This window comes from Leptinotarsa decemlineata, unplaced genomic scaffold (assembly GCF_025532065.1).
Source record: "Leptinotarsa decemlineata unplaced genomic scaffold, Ldec_3_MD MMD2_tig00000133_RagTag_RagTag, whole genome shotgun sequence".
NCBI classification, from domain to species: Eukaryota; Metazoa; Arthropoda; class Insecta; order Coleoptera; family Chrysomelidae; genus Leptinotarsa; species Leptinotarsa decemlineata.
The window spans coordinates 3761654-3780207 of NW_027412542.1; the positions used below are offsets into that span (position 1 = coordinate 3761654).

The 18554-nt window shown below is 33.9% G+C and overlaps 1 protein-coding gene and 1 pseudogene across 7 annotated transcripts in view; one reads left to right on the forward strand and one right to left on the reverse strand.

Annotated features, from left to right (window-relative positions):
* The window catches only part of Grip (Glutamate receptor interacting protein), a 398341-nt gene that overhangs the window by 251694 nt on the left and 128093 nt on the right, over nucleotides 1-18554 (forward strand). The window lies entirely within an intron of this gene.
* On the reverse strand, nucleotides 712-4697 carry LOC141481230 (nucleosome assembly protein 1-like 1 pseudogene; annotated as a pseudogene).

Here is an 18554-nt window from a genome sequence, read left to right on the forward strand (position 1 = left end):
TTCGTTATAAATAGGCGTCGCGGCGGTCGGCGCCCTTACCTGTCATTCATTCAAATGGCTCATACAAGATACGTATAGCTGAGTAATAATTGCACTTTATATCCGTTCTGCTACGTTAAGTGTTATGACAACCAGGGAAGGGATGCGAGGCTGTAGGTATGCTTGTGAAAGTTTGGTGATTGGTGTATGTTTGACGCCATTGGGAATATTAGGAAATGCTCACTAGACATTTCACAGGAGAATTTCAAACAATCGATGCTACCAGTGTAATCACCATTTTCTCAAAATGATATCAAACCGGTTCAATAACTCCAAACCTTTAGCGTAGAGGATTTATTCTGTCGTGTGAACACTTACATTAAGCGGTGTAACAATTTCGTGACATGGAAATTTCCTAGAGAATAATTTTCATAGATAGTTCAGATAGACTTTTTCAAAAAAAATGCCTGGAATGAAAATCTGTCTGCTTAACTTTCTAAGACACAGAAAGGCAAGTAGTGATACAGAAAATTATTTTGGTTGGAAAAATATTTTCTCATTCATTTGAACCTATGCATAAAAATGGCACTTTGAATATTATGTGATATAACTGACCAATATTCGTAAAATATCATTTATAACATATTTCAATAACGCTCTATTGTGAGCAACGAAAATATTTCATTTACAAAATAAATTTAGGAAGCATTACAAAATTTACGAGCACACTACTTAATACTTGAATAACTTTGTTATGCACCTTTTGAACAGGACTATACAACAATTTGAAATATTTTCGCAAATAAATTCCAACGTTCTGTGGGTGGGTATACAATTTATACAGCCAAATAAACAGAAGAGCACAGCTCTGGGTACGACCCTTTCTCTGATGTAGTGACCGATTTCAAAGTTAGCGGTCAGTGTATTAAACAAGTCTTCATCGACATCATCTTCTTTAGTATCATCGGGAATAGCAGGAGGGCTGAAGAAATTGAAGAATGGGTCATTCTGAACAGTCTTTGTAACAGCGCGAATAACGCCACAACTCTTATGTTTTTGCTTTTTCTTGGCTGTTTTCAAGGTAACGTTGATAACGCATCCTGTTCACTTGTAGATATAGTCCAGTCATTATAGTAAGTTCACCTCGGAATTCGAGATACCCAGCTGTAAGTCTGTAAATACTTGTATATTGACACCCTAAAAGTTTTCTCAAAACCTACATATGGTAGGGTGTAAGCAACTATTAAATTTCAAGATCAAAGGTCACAAAAATCGGTTTTTTGCGCTTTTTTTGGAAATATCTCATTTCCTATGGGTTTTTTGTTATTTGTATTTATTATCAATATTGTAGAATACAAAATTCTCTACAAATTTTGTTTGAAAAAATTTTTTATACGGTGAACCGTTTTCGAGATAGAGGGCGGAGAGCACGCGGTCACAGCATCACTTCAGGTCAACCGGTGCCTCCGGTCGAAAACGCGCCATATATAGTTGATGAACTATCGATAAATCAATGATTATAAATATTTGTCAATTTTTATTAACTATTATATTATATTTTATCATTTTCTTCATGCATTAAATCTATATCCATTCAATAATACTGATAACCGTTTACTAAAATTAAAAAATAATTAAGAGAAAAACTTAAATCATAATATCATAAATCATAATAAATTACATTCCCATTTACACTAATAACATTTTAAATAGAAAATAATTTAGACTACAGACTACAGTAAGAACGTAAAAACTATGGAGCAGCAGAGAAGACCTGCTGCACTTTCAAAAACGTTGATGAAATGTTGATGAGCAGCTGCACATGTTGGTGGAATATTTGAAAGCTGCACAGGTTTATTAAGTTTTGTAGACTTGACGTAATGCATATAACGAAGATGATCGAGACTTTTCACAGATTTCGGAGCATTATAGACTGCCAATAAGGCTTGAGTTCCACTCTCTAATAATCTCTGGGCCGAACAATTTTCTTCCTCAAATGCTGCAGCTAGTTCATCCAAATTTGTCAGTTTCTCAAAAACTTTTAAAAATGATTTTTTTCCCTTTTTAAAAAGCGCCGAAGTTGTGTCACATCCACTTAATGCGTGCAGAAATAAAATATGTTTTTTAGAATGAGGATAATTATCAAAACTTTTAGTCGAGTATATCTCCGTTTTTACATTACCTTTCCCAACTTTTTTAAAGAAAATTTCTTGTTCGTAAGACAGTGTACGCCCAATTAAAATGACAAGTAAATCAATATCTTGTCCTATTATAACTGCAGTTTTTTTAGACTTCGATTCTTCAATTGCAGTTTCAAGAATAAGAACATCCTCATCATCTCTGGCTTGTTTAGTAGTAATATTTGCAGCTTGTAATTTTTTAATTAACATATTAATGAACTTATCTTTGTCATTTCGATTTGATAAGAATTTTTCTTGAGTAACTGGTACAACCATTGTTTCATCGAAACAAACTTCATACGTTTTTGAAAGTGCAGCGGTCTTCTCTGCTGCTCCATAGCTATTACGTTCTTACTGTAGTCTGTAGTCTAAATTATTTTCCATTTAAAATGTCATTATTGTAAATGGGAATGTAATTATATTATGATTTAAGTTTTTCTCTTAATTATTTTTTAATTTTAGTAAACGGTTATCAGTATTATTGAATAGATATAGATTTAATGCATGAAGAAAATGATAAAATATAATATAATAGTTAATAAAAATTGACAAATATTTATAATCATTGATTTATCGATAGTTCATCAACTATATATGGCGCGTTTTCGACCGGAGGCACCGGTTGACCTGAAGTGATGCCGTGACCGCGTGCTCTCCGCCCTCTATCTCGAAAACGGTTCACCGTATAAAAAATTTTGTTAAACAAAATTTGTAGAGAATTTTGTATTCTACAATATTGATAATAAATACAAATAGCAAAAAACCCATAGGAAATGAGATATTTCCAAAAAAAAAGCGCAAAAAACCGATTTTTGTGACCTTTGACCTTGAAATTTAATAGTTGCTTACACCCTACCATATGTAGGTTCTGAGACAACTTTTATGGTGTCAATATACAAGTATTTACAGACTCACAGCTGGGTATCTCGAATTCCGAGATTCTTACCTAATTTAAGCTTAAATGACTGGATTAATATCAGGACCTTTCCTTAAGAATAAATGAGATACTAAATCACTGATATCACTTTATTTCGCCAAATTTAAGTCCATTATTTACTTTACAACAACATTGCTGTCTGGGGTTTAGCAACTGAGGTAGACAGAATTTTCATAAAACAGAAGCATTAATGAGGCTAACTTTCAATCTAGATTACAGAACGTCATGTGAAGAGATTTTTCGTCAAAATAAAATATTAACTGTTGCCTCTTTGTTCATTCTAAAAATATTGACATATATCCATGAAAATAGAAGACAACTAAAGTCGAGAAGTCCATAATTATCATACTAGGAATAACCATATGCTCATCACCCAAAAACACCATCACGCAAAGTATAAAAAGTCTCCTATGTTTGCTGGTATCCGTCTCTTTAATATACTACCATGTGATATGAAGACACTGCCACCTCAAGTTTTTGAAAAACAAGTGAAAGTGTGTTTCTATCAGAAAAAGGTTTCTATACAGTAGATGAATTTATACTTGAAATTGGTATTGTCGGATCACTGTCATTGTGACGTATATACATAACATGTTGTTCATTTATCTATTTCTATCTTTTATTTATATTTCAATATGTAGGTATGTGTTTGTTTCACAATGTGTGTCACGTTATTTTTCATTCAAATGACATCTTATAATAGTACACATTTATATTAAACCTGAGAAATATAACCTGTCCCAGCTACATAATGTAGCACAAATGACTAATAAATCTATCTATCTATCTTCAAAACTAAAGGAATCTTTCTCTTCTGGGGCATATTTCATTTCATATTCTTCTGTGAGTACAATATTGGTGAAATACTCATTTGACGAAAAGTGAAATTCGAGAATGAAACTTATTGGTTCTTCCTTGCAAATAGTCTTATCAGTCAAGTGTTCCAGAATGGGAACATCATTCGGTTGAACCATTTCAGATACTAAGTTGACATTTCTAAAAATAGTCGACCAAAATTCAGGAATCCCTTTCACGTCTTTGTCTTCCTTCTTGGCATCTTCTATGGTGAGTTTATCTTTCAAAGTATCAGGAAGAGCTTCCTTTTCTTTGGTATTTTCGCCAATTTCTTCTTCGTTATCCGAAGGTCATTGAGATTCATCGTCAGTTGGTTCATATAAACCATTAATGATAGTATTCATGTCTGTCTGTTTCTGTTTAAAATATGTTTTCCCGTTAACCAGCTGTCGCAACCCTACGAACGACAACCCTCAGAAGTTTTCTCATAAAGAGGCACATAGAGCATGTGATATTTGCATTCCAATTCATGCACTTCTTTGAAAAAGGATTCGATATTCGTAGCTTCTAACTGAATTTTTTTCGGAGCTTTAATTCTCCTTTTCACAGAATCCGGTAGCAGAGCCAGCATTTCAGCATGTCGCTGACGCTGTATAGAACTCTATTTAGAAAATCTGTTTGGAAAATCTAGGATTCTGGCGATGTTTTGTCCATCCTCTAACTCTTCGACTGATTCTACCTCGTCACCACAATCTCCAGGTTTTTCGTGTCCAGTTGCCATTTTGCTCTTTCGATTTACAATTAATGCAGCTATCAGCGATAAACCAAAATGCTTGCCCTGTTAACGGCGGTAAACTCAAGATATTCTGTAAATGTATCTAACTAGGACAAAAGTGTGTCTGCCAAGAAGATAAAAGACGGATCCTATTGGATCGTACCTTTACTCTGTCCAACCCAACAACAGAGTGCTCCAAAACATTATCATTCATAGTGCACGTGATCTCCCAGACAAGTCTGCTTGTACAGAGTCAAACTGAGGAACGAGTGAAATTATATATTTTTTTATTAATTTGCGGATGGGTTTAGGAATTTTTTTAGTTGTAGTGTAGGGACACAAATTAGCAGTTCCTTGTACAGTACTTGACATTTTAAAAATTTTAAACTTCAAAAGACACCACACCACAGGTGTTAAAACGTAACTCACCGCTTCGACCCTGTAGCGATATACTCGTACCTGAATAAATTTCGCCAGCCGATTGCAGTTAAATCTGATTGGTCTGCGTAAGGAAGCTTGTTTATTTTTCCCAACATATTCAAACGTGCGTGGTGACCACGTAGTGATCAATAATTTATCACTGTTTGGATTACTTTGTTTGTTGGATGGACATGGTTTAGGTACTTTCAATTGACAGATCAGTTCCATGTTGAGACTACAACTTAATAAAATTTCGTAATTTGAAACTCGTTTTCGTCGAAGATAAGGATAATATATTGTCGATACCTGATATAATGATAAGGGTAAAATCTTTATTATGCATAAAATTCAAAAGCATTTGCACATAGAAATTGAATAGGATTAGCCAAGGGTTACCTTCCACCCTATAGTGGAATTACCAGTGAAATATAACATAAAAAACACATTTCTATGGTTATTGTATCTATAACATAATAATATACGGATGAATAGAAACCTGGAATGAATCATTTCAGAACCCTGTTTCAATCAACTGCGATTTAAAATGTGTTTGGAAATGAAAAAGCCAGTGATTTATTAAAAATGTCGTTCAAATGATGTGAAGCAAAAAAAACACTCGAATTGAGAAGTATTATTTTGAGGTATATAAAGGTATACTGACTGAAGATCAGACAGCCTATTTAGCAAATGATATAAATAAATAGAACTCTGCGTTTTCAAAAATATTTTTGTGAGATATGTGATCGGCGACATTGAACCGTATATTCAACAAAGAAATTGCCTGCATGAATTTTGTAAGCGTTGCAACTTCATTTTATTACATTGGAATAAATGAATTGAAGTATACTGAACAGGGGTAATGAGTATGAGGATAAAACATAGTCATAAATAACGTTTCATCACTTTAGAAAGTTGAAGTTTGATTATTTTGTCCCCCACAGTTAAACCCAAGTTTTCAGCGGAAACAACCAAGCCCACTTCAGAATCATCCAAAAGAATGTGTGATTTTTTTCTACGTCAAGATGGGGAGGTGAGGATCTGAGACAAAATGCCACTTTCTTAGTGGTATCAATTTTTAATCCATGATTTCTTGAAAGTAGTTATTCAATCGTTCAATACCAATCACGATTTCATCAGATTTGTATGATAGATATATTTGAAAATTATATGTAGATATATATATATATATATATATATATATATATATATGTATATATATATATATATATATATATATATATACATATATATATATATATATATATATATATATATATATATATATATATATATATATATATAGAAGAGAAGGTAATCGTTGCTGACTAGTTAGGAATGGAACCAACAAATAATGGGGCTTAGCAGCAAATGAAAGAGTACTCTTTAACGTTTGTCCAAGCTTTCGAAAATTTAATAAATTGTTTCCATCATCAGGGATGCTACAATTTGAGGGTGTCAGTAATATTAATATATAATTATGAATGGTTAGACTCACAACTTTTTGAGGATGTTACATAGCCATCGTATGAAACATCCTCAAAAAGTTGTAAGTCTAACCATTCATAATTATATATCAATATTACTTACACCCTCAAATATATATATATATATATATATATATATATATATATATATATATATATATATATATATATAATATGTTAAACTCGAAGATTCTCACGGATAAAGTATGATGAGCTGTTTTCTCGGGTTTCGCTCCGTGTTCTGTGTATTTTCTCCCCATAAGGATTATTTTCACAACGTTTCGGCAAAGTCTCATTTGCCATCTTCTGGTGATGTCTGGTTTTTTCAACTAGACTGATTAGTTCGAACTCTGTGTCTCAATTTATAGGGATGGATGTTTCCCTTTACCTGCGTTGCTGCCACTACCTGTGTTTGCTCGACTACCTGTTTTGGTCTTATTACCTGAGCTGCCTCTGTTATTGTACCTGTATTGTCATGTGCCGAGTTTTGCTTCTGGGGTTGAGCGGTCTGATTGCTTGTGCGAAGCGATAAAACGGATCTCCATGTTGATGGTAATCTTTGCGCATCATCCCTCTTGTTCATATTATTAGGTCGTTTTTCAATTTCGATAGCCTCTTTGATTGTTCGCGAGTAAAAGTTTTCGTTGCTTGCTAGAATTTTGGTGTTATCGAAATTGATGTTATGCCCTGTTTGAAGTACGTGTTGGAAGAGAGAAGACGTGGTGACTTTTCCCTTCACTGCTAGTTTGTGTTCATCTTTGCGAATGTTGATTCGTCTGTTGGTCTGGCCTAAAAAAGTCCTGTCACAATCATGGCATGGTACTTCATACACTCCTTGTGACTTCAGTGGTATCTGATCCTTGGGACTACGAAGCATGGACCTTATTGTCCGTTCTGGTACGAACGAAGTTGATATGTTGTGTCGGTGAAGAATTCTGCTGATTTTATCTCTTGTTCCTGCAATATATGGTAGTGTGGTTGTTATGACCGGTGTATCTCGAGTTTTTTGTTGTTTCCGTGTGGTCTTAGCAGCCGCTTTTATACTTCTTTCTGAGTAGTTATTCATTTGTAGAGTTGTTTCGATGGTGTTGAACTCTTGTTGTCTGTGATCGTTGATATATATATATATATATATATATATATATATATATATATATATATATATGTGGACACGAAATTAATTGATGTATTGACACATTATCATATATATAAAAATGGATGTTTGTTGATTGGTTGGTAAGTTGGTAACTTCTACATCGCTCAACCCATCGTGATGAAACTTGAAATGTATAAGTAATTTTTCATAGAGAAGGTTTTTAGGCTATCAATTTTTCTGTAACTCACCACTAGATGGCGCTGAAGAACCATTTTTTTTAATGCTGTTCTATAACACTGCGCACGGCTAAGTTCGTCGATTCTGATTCAGTCAAAACATTGGAACACCAGCGATACAGCAACATAGTACTAGTATTACATAAATACAGTTCAGGAAGTCTATAAAGCAAGTTCTCATTGATCGGGTGTTTTATAGTGTTCAAGAGTACTTTAATGAAGATATGGATGGAATTCTGATATAAAATTATTCCCTGTTCAATCATTTTTCATTTTTAATAGCTCCTGCATTTTTTAAAACAGTTTCCGATTATCTTATTCACTTATACATTTTATTATGGGATGTATATAAATATGTATGTGTGTGGTATTTATATGCGTTTATATGTGCATATTCATTTATATATTTATATTTACTGTAATATCCTCGTAACAATAATTTTTTATAATCCTAAATGTAAGAAAATTATTTTAACCTATATTTAAAAAATTTGTTGTTTACAACCGACTCTTTTCTTTTGGTTTCTATAACTATTTATAATTGCTTTGTCCACGAGTTGCTCATCTTTCGTCAATAAAATATACTTTATTATTATTCTTATACTTTTTGCTCATCAATTTCAATCACCATCAACAGGTGCTTCAGACCTTTAAGAGATATGGTTGAATGGCATATATTATATTGGTGAATATTTTTTACGTAACAGTATACCCTCTTCCTATTTCAACAAGGTCCAATCGTTGTAATTAGGGACAAAGAATACACGGAAAATCCAAAAGTTTTTTCTCGAATAGCTCTACGGTTATTTCTATTTTCATTCATTACATATTGCATATAAGTTCTTTTGTCTGAATTCAATGCCTGATTTCTGATTTCATTTTTTTATTTGTATAAAGGTGGAGAAAGAAGTAGGAAACCAAAATTTCCAAAAATCTCTTCTAAAAATACCTATATCCCTTTCAATTCAAACAAGATTCCTATAGCTGGGATTGGATCAAATTAGCAAATGAATGTCATTACGTACTGTCATCGATGACATGAGTAGATTCAACTCATTCATGAAGTCGTAATTTCATGAATGATTTGAATGTTCCATCTTGTGAAGTTATCCAGATTTGGTGCTGAAGAGGAGATAAAGCAAGTGCCTTGAGCTGAAATAACGGAAGTCCTACAGTGAGAATGACAGTGTTTCTTGTCAGTAAAATTTTACCTCTTTCATTTACTATATTGTGTAGCAATCCTGTGATTGATATCTGATTCGATTCCACAACGAAAGTTTGGAATATAAACTGGATAGAGAAAAGTATTTTTGTATGATTCAGTGTTCATATGAAAGTATTTGTTTCAAAAGCATGTTTCTTTCGTATAATTCAATATTTATATGACATATGTGTGATTGATGACTTGTTTATTTTGTGGTAATTCATGATCACTATAATGAAATGTATAAAACAGTTTTATACTTGATAATGGGGTCAAACCCGAAACCATTCGTATAAATAAAATGAACCAGTGGTAATTAGACAAAAATGTTTGTATTCATTTCGTTGAAGTTAATATGAAAGTAGCTGTTTCAAAAGGGTTCTCTTCCAGGTTGTGTCTGAAACTTACTTTTTTTGTACCATCTCTACATCTTTGTACCCATAGAGTTAATTTTTTGAAATTGATTGTTTCCTTTCTTTTTTTGGAAAATCACCACATTTTTTTATATAAAGATGGAGAAGTAGAAAGCTGATATTTTTCTTTCCCAGAAATTAATCTTTCCTCAGAAGTTAAAGTAGGAACTGCTTTCAGATGAACATATGAACAGAAGTTATTTGTAGAGAATAAAGGAGATATCCTGATTGCATTTCACCAACTTTTTTATGCTAGAAACAGAACAAAACAAATGGATATATTTCTTAACGATCTTTATCAATTTTAGAAACCAGTAATGTTGTCTTATTCTGTCAAAGGAATTTCTCAATGACACAGTATCCAAGTTCATCATAGTTTATCTTAACTATGTACCACATTTTTTGGTACACCTCACCTACGTTGATGTATTGTCAATTCATACATATATTTTCCATCTAATTCTAATTTTGAAAAATATTCTTAGTAATTTGAATGTTACATTTGACTAGAAAAGTTTTATTTCTTTCATATTTTCACTTTCTTCTTCATCATTTTCTCTTCAAGATTTCTTTTGAGATAGTGTCACTTTCAAAACTGTGACTTACGAGCTTCTGCAATCTGAATGTTGTACTTGGGTCCCTGCTCTGTGATTAATAATCCCTATTATAGTATACAGAGCAAAAACATGTGATACTTCTTCACTGTCCTCACCTATGCATGTTTGATAACACTGTGGCATTTGGAACGTGACGGGCAACTGAAATAACCCTAAATCTACCCTAATTTCTCGATTAAATTCAATTCCACATAATTCTCTAAGGGCACATTCGAAACTTTCTCTACGAACCATTCTTTCCTAATTTAAACTTTGTGAACTCTTGAAATATTTATGCGCGACTCGTCGCTTTCGTTTCGCATAGTTAATTTTCTGTTAGAATCTTCGAAATCTATGTTCGATGAGGCTTAAACTAATTCGGCTTCATTGCTTCTTTTTGCTCGTACTTCTAAACTCTTTCTTTCTTTTGTTCCGCGCCCGTGATGAATTTTCAAGTTTCAGATGAAGGCAAAATTTATATTACGGCCAATAAAATATCAATTCAGAATCTTTCAAAAGAATCACTTGATGTTAGCAAAGAAACGACTTCTTTCAAATAATGTATTATTCTAAAAAACAAACCACACTTATATTATTAAAGTCTGTGTGAATCAACGAATCGAATTCTGTATGATATCGTGGTAATAAAGTTACGTTCCATCCGATTTTACGTCAAAGTTATTTCTTATAAATAAAATAAGTGGTTATGCATACACATAGTTGATAATTATATTCAATTCAAGGACAAAACACAAGCACTACAGGAAAATCCTTGAGGCTTGCAGTTTTTTGTTTGGCTCTATTTATTTTCAAACGTTCGACAAATATCAAAGGGATTTTGGAATGTGAAATATTGTTGATTGACTGAAATATTCGTACTAGGTATTTTCTGATATTAATCTGTTGCAATTTCGCCACCTCGATATCTTTCGTCGAAACGGATAGCCATTTCTAAGGAGCTATTTGAAATACACGTCTCTGCAGATGAAAGATATCCAAAATGTGTTCTGGCAATGTTGATCATGTTAGTAAAGGTGATGACATCACCCCCTATGAAGATGTCATCAAGGGGGTTGATGACATCTTCATAGGGGGTGCTAATAAGAACAAATGAACATTGTGAATACATAAAGAGAAAACAGATAACAGGATCGGCAATAGCGATAGCGTTCTGAAATCAAATGGTGACCATACAATGGAATGGATTGAAACAATCATCAAAAAACCTCGCGAATTAGCGAGACAAAGTAAAGAATCCTATTTTATATATTTGGTAGGCAACGAGTGTATTTGAACTTACTCTGTGTAAATGGATCGTTTCTGGTTCTCATTACTAAGGCGAGAGATTGGAGACGGAACTTGAACTGAATTTTCGGACTCATCCTGTATGTGTATTATGTAAAACAAACTCGGTTAAAATCTGTTTTCCTCGTTAATCAGCTACCGCCCCTGTACTAAGGACTGGCAAATATGCCTGTACTTCGTCAGAAGAACTAGGCATATTTGCTAAAGAGGCGTTTTCAGGTTTTCACAACAGAAGAGGTCTTTCTTTCGAAAAGTTAGCCGTTTTTTAAAAACGCCAAGTATTGAAATTTTTGGTTTTCAATAGTTTACGTTATTTAAAAAATGTATAAATACAAGTTATTGACTGATAAGACTTTCCAAAAGTACATATTATGCAAAAACTTTTTGGAGTGCACTTCGGGATGAGAAAAGATTCTTTAATGATCTATATTTACTAGTTTTTCAGATTGTGAAATGTTATAAACCACAATCAAGAAACATTGACTCTCCACAAAAAAAAAAACATCAAACAATATTCATATCTAACATTCCATTTTTCCACTTTTCATTTTATATAGTTTGCGAGACAGTCTGAACGATTTTGAATTGTAGACGGTAACATACTTATTATATGAAATTTCTATTCTCTATTTTAACAGATCTGGAACACTACCAAGCAGTCTGCAGTAGTACTCCAAATAAATCATAATTAGAATGCTGATAGTATTTTTACTATTTTTATTCATGTTAGGGTAAAGTATACGAATTGACGCCAACAAGAACTCTTTTTTTTTGTTCAGTCATAGAGTTGTTTTTCATAGTGACAGAAGTGGAGTGAGAAGTGTGGTACTTTTGGTAATGTCATACTTAGAGTCCGTGTGTGAAGGAACGGATGGAACAGGTGGTAGCATTGCCTGAATTTTGAACCAATACTGAATAAATGTATGAAGGAAACATTATTGAGAGAATCTTTCTGTGGTTTCGCCTAAGAACCACACAGTGGTGATTTGAGTAATCTTTTTTTTTGAGAATCATCCATCAGGATAAATTCCAACGTTTGAGGTATTTAAAGATATTTGAAGCGGATTGTCTGGAATCATATTTTGAATGTGTCCATTTTAACTAATCGTAGAGTCATCAGGATATTTTTACAAAACATTTTTTGTATTATATTTCTACCAGGTCGCATAATACAATCATGGAATCATAAAACAGCTGAAAACATGAAAACGTTTAAAAAGGGCACAACAAGGACATTAAAAAATTAAAAACTCGACAAAATCGACGATGTCAACGAACGTGGAGTACATTGAATATTCTAAGGTTTTATAGTATGCGGGAAGAAAATCGTCTTTGACGTGTCTAGCTACACTGTAATACCTAGGTCCGAAGTGGCTACTGCTGGAGACCGCCGGAGTCCCGAATCTCAAGAATAAGAATAGTCTCGTTGAAGGGTTTCTGGAAATAGCATTTTGTTCAGAATTTGTGAGGTTTAGTACATTAAACCCCAGGTTGAGACCTTGTATTTTGTTACTTTTCCTATTGAAGCAACCATTGGAAGGAGTAAAAAATTCCAGCACTTCCACACTATGATTTCTTTTTGGTTACAGTTCAAATCCAATATTAATTATTATCATTATTTTTATTCATTAATCAATTTCAAGACTAGGGACCAAACCCCTATTGAAACTCTCGAGTAAACTGTGTTCCTGTTATGTTGGTATGCTTGAAGTCGATGTAACTAAGTTGGTCTACAGTGACAGGTGTTGAAATGGGATACAGAATTTCTAGAAATATCTGTAGATGGCGTCCAAATAAGAGTTTCGATTTGGTAACCCTTTTCAGCACTTATAATTGAATTCCTATAAAAAATTAAGAACAGATCTGTGCCTGTGCCTCCATAAGTAAAGAGCTAGTCATTCCAACTGGGCACATGTACCGCTGTCTTTAGATCAAGAAACGAGTAAAGCGGCCTACACACATAGGAACATGGTTTGTCAAACTTGGTTCACACTAACCATGTTGTCATTTGTTCCCCTGTATGTGGTGTTTAACGAACCAAGATCGCCACAATTTCTCACGAACTTGGTCTTCCATCGGGTTGGAAAACATTTGTTTGGCTCACCGGTAGGGCGCACTAAGTTCGACAGTGGTTAGAGGAGGGGAACCGTTGTTCGCCATTTTCCCCAGTGCTTTTGGTGATATGGCGCACGAAAACTTTGAATCCTCCAAGTTTCTTCCAGTAGCTAGGTAGCAAAGTATAGCAACGAGATGATGTTCGGCCGGTATCAACTTTCTCATATGATTTGTTTTGATATGTAGGGTGTCACACGTTTCAATAAATACTCATATTTTGTTCCAGTTTTAATGATCAACGAGAACAAGAATGTTTCCTATTTATTCATCAAACTGAAACACTTGTTCATGCAGCTGCAGTTTCGTAAGAATGTATCATCTTTCAATCCAATCGATATCCTGGAGTCTTTGAAGTCCACCCAATACTCGTTAGGACAACAAGAGGATTGTTCCGAATTCTTTGGGTTCTTGTTGAATACCCTTCGTGAGAAAAACAAAAGCAGAATCAATACTCCTGACCGCTCTGGATTGAATGATTCCGTACAGTCTATCTCGTCTTGTGTTTGTAACTCTTTTGCTGAAAAAATCTTCACTTGTTTACTTTGTAGTAAATATTCAAGAGGTAGCAATAACGTATGTGATTTTCTGGAACTTCAACTAGCGTTTCCTAATATGATCAATAACCAGTCCGTGCAAAGCTTATTGTTGAATCATCTAAAAATGGAACTTTCAAGAGATGATGATCGACTGTATTGACGAACATGCGCCAAACTAACTAACTGTTATAAGAAAACAAGTAAATCTGAGGCACCAGTCAATCTAATAATAACACTGATGATCTTCAAACATGACTCAACCTCTGATAGAATTCATTGGAGCCTCTGGAGACACCCTACAATTCATTTTATAAAAGAGAGAACATTGGCAGATCAAGATCTTCAGATGATGTGGTGCTGCAGGTTTTTTCGGGTTTTTCTCTAGCTGAAAAAGCTAATGCGCCACTGGAATCAATGAAGTTGTCACGGAGCGCCAATTAATTTTTGTTGTTGTTTCATAATTTCATGATTTGTATTCCGATCATTGTTGAATAATTGGTGTAATCTCTCGCACTCTTCTCCCTAAGATGATATTAGAGATTGAGAAGAGACCACGAAGCCACTGCTTGGTCCATTGCGATCTTCTCTTCTTCTTTCTTGTAAAACCCCCAAACTCAACAATAGCGGCTGCAACTTCGAAGAACTCATGCCAACTGCTGGAATGAAACTGGTAAAATGGCAAACCACTGTTCAAACTCCCCTCCACTGTGTGTTGGGAGTGACGAACCAAGAACTTGGTTCGGCGAACCATGTTCAACGAACCAGGATCCCATGTGTGTAGGCTGCTTAATGAATCTGTACACTTACATCACTTCCATCAGTAAGCTGTGTATCACTGGGAAGTTTCCTTGTTCACACATTAAACCCAGAATATCCGATCGAGCGTGCCAATAAAAAGTAAGGTGTATCATCATAACCGGAAATACCCGCGGGTATAAATAAAACATTCGCTGCAAAAGTTCAAGAGAAACCTATCAAAATTAATGAAAATATCGCTTCTATTTCCAATTTAAACATCGTTAGAAGTATCTGCCAGGCTCAATCCAGACACATCAATGAGAATATTATTAGTTTATTTCGACAGTCGACCCGGTGGAATACGGTCGTCCACCAATGAAATGTAATCGGTTTAATGTTCAATTAAACATTCACTGCAACAGTCGCGTTTGAATCCCAATTAATTTGTATTCAGGAAGGATTATACGAACTGTCAGGAATTAGGACCATTACTCGGGTAATCAGAAATACAATTTAGAAGAAGTTGGAAGTGTCCGTCCAGTAATAATTCTCATATTATATTCGTATGCAGGTCTGCATACGAATATAATATGTTTCTCAGTCTGTTCATTTCATTTAATATTTCTCATAGACGAAAGTGTCATACATGCAGTAAGTCAGTCGCGAACCACGCACACTGTTGTTGAGTATTAATAAAATTCTTTGAATGCAAATAAACTTGTTTCTCGGTGAGGCTCTTCTTATAAAGCAAATTGTTATAATTCTATACTCAGCACTATTATATTTACACACTTATTACCCAAATTAGGTACTTCAAAAAGCTAACCACGTAGAAAATCTGGCTTTTTATGGAAATTACAATTTTTCCAATTGGTTACTACAGAATCAAGGGACAATGTTGTGAATAAATGGGTGATCAAGTATGATTCTCTCAATGCTCATCCTTCTCAACAGAATGTTCACATGTTCATCTCTTGGGTTTCCAGTCTATACCAGAAGAAATGTTGAATGGGCCTGAATCGTGAAGGTCGAATGCACCTAAACATTTCATCGGCTTCGATCTGGTTTTCAAACGGCAATCCAGCATATTTGAGAGTCCGCGCAAACTTTGGAGTCCCTCAAGGATCAAACTTGGGTCCATTCATTTTTTTATATTCATTAATGATCTAATTCGAAATTTAAAGTACTCTGAGTGTCTGTTATTTGCAGAAGACCTTGAATTTTATAGACAGATCGAAAACTCACAAGATTGTGTCAAACTGTAAGAGGACATCAATAGTGTTCATCGATGGAGTGTGAAAAATGAGCTCTCGTTCAATATTTCCAAATGTTCTGTCCTGTCTTGTATCCGAAAACTAACTGACAGACTATACAATTACTCGATGAATGGTATTAAATTATCCAACGTGGAGACCGTCAAAGATTTAGGTATATACTATAACTCCATATACTCTCCTATAAACCACATTTGGATTACATAGCATCTCAGGCACTATGAGTTATGGGATTTGTAATGAGACAAAGTCCACATTTCAATGACATTAAAGCGATTACTACACTTTACAATAGTTTGATCAGATATAAACTTAAATATGGGGCTGTAGTATATTGTTCAACAAAATAGATTAAAAAAATTCAAAACAGATTTCTGAGATATTTATATTACAAAAAATATAAAGTATACCCGGACTTTAATTCAGTTAGATCAGTAGCACTAGGAAATGAATAAAGATACCCAATCTAGAAAATAGAAGACAGACAAGTATAGTGTTAATGTGTTATAAAATTAAAAAAAAATATATAACTGCCACAATCTCAAATCTTTACTATGAGAGAGAATTCCCAAAAGAACAACAAGACTTATTCAATTCTCTAATTTACCCTACGTATCAACAAATAACTGCTTATCTATCATTAGATTGATAAAAAAAATAACTTCCTGTTAAGGTCAGATATCAACTTTGTTCTCCCTCCCAAACAAGTTTATCGTAGTTTGAAAACATACTTTTCCAGCTTAGAATAACTTTCTTTATGTTTTTCCCTTCCATTCGGTTTTGTGTAGCAGCTACTCGTGGATGTCAATAGTAATTTCCCAAATGCCCCTTGATACTTCACTCTACCTACTAGAGCAACTTTTGGTATGCAAGGAGATGACGTCATATTCCTAAGTTAGTTTATAATTCGTTCAGCAGATGACACAGTGTGTCGAAAAAGCTGTTAACATCAAATATTAATATTTTGTGAATTGTGACTACCCATTCAATTGAAATGAATTTACACATATTAGAAGTCGAAACTGTAGAACACTACAGAGATGATTTTACTTTGAGTAGATACATACAATATTGTATGTATTAGCAATTATCTATACTTATACTATACTTATCTATACTTATTCTATACTATAAAAATTTGAAAAACGGGATGAAAGAAGTTATTTTAGAAAGTTGTTGAATGATTTAAAATAAATCTTTACTGAATATTCAGTGTTTATTATTACAAATGTATCCACAATACTTTTTATTCTCATCGTCTGTTGAATGCCAGAGTTAATCTGACTTTGGAGAACTTTACAGGCAGATATCAAACACTTTTCTTTTTGCCGAATCTTCTACCCCGCTCAATATCATCTGACTGACCCTGAATATCTTTAGACTTATCAGTCTCTTCTTCCGAATAATGCATTTTTTCCATTATCAGTACTTTTTTTGAATTTTATTAGTTCGGATTTCCATTTCTTGTTCTTTCATAGATTTCTAATCATATCAGAATCATATTAGACAATGGAAGACCGAACTAATAAAATTAATCATGAAACATTGTCAATCACAAGAATACCTTTCTTTGTTTTCCTTGAGTTTTGCAGTGTCACCTTGTGGAACTAGTCGAACGAAATCTTATACGAGTAGTTTCTTGTTCCATGAAGTTGTCCAGTGCAATTGCAATAGACCGTATTTTACACGAGTGAAAACAATAATTTCGATAAATTGGGGTTGAACTATTTGTACTCCACTATGCCTAATTTAATGAAGAATTGACTCAATTAAGTGGATTTGAGAATTCCACTAACGTGACTACAAAGTGAATATTGGAAATCTTCACTTATCCGAAAGAGAAAGCTACTGAGCTCCTCATTCGAAATTCGCATACAAAAATAAATGAAGGCAAAATTGAATGGGCCTTCTGTTATTTTACAGCGATCGAGAGCTTAATAGGATTTCCACTTCGTTAGTTTGATACCCTCGATGGAAAAGGCTGTTATCGTAAAGGGGTTATGAGAAAACATGGTGCTTTGAATAGTTATAGCTTTTTTCGTTACCAAGAGCGTTTCTTTTTCCGTGGAATGTACAGAAATTGTTTCAGAAAAAGGTCATCGTGTCATTGGGTTGGATAGAGAAGAGTGTGCAGTCAAAAAAGTCTGGAAATAAACATTATAATTTTTCTCCATAATCGAGAGTTGTACTGTGAAACGTTATCTGAGATAGATGAATATAAGAGTGAGAAAGTTAGCAACGCGGTCCTTAAAGGTCCTGTAAATGAATCATGGATTCAACTAGTTTACCTCACTCACTAATGAATAATCAACGTTTTTGTTTATGTACAGGGGTGAAAGAAAATCTTTGAGATGATCAGAATACAATGACTATACGAGTGCTTGTCTGAGAAGCAGATGGTTTTTCCAGGATAGGATCTAGCAGCCTTAAGGTACCCTCAGAGATGAAACTCCATGTGCGTATTGCCAAAA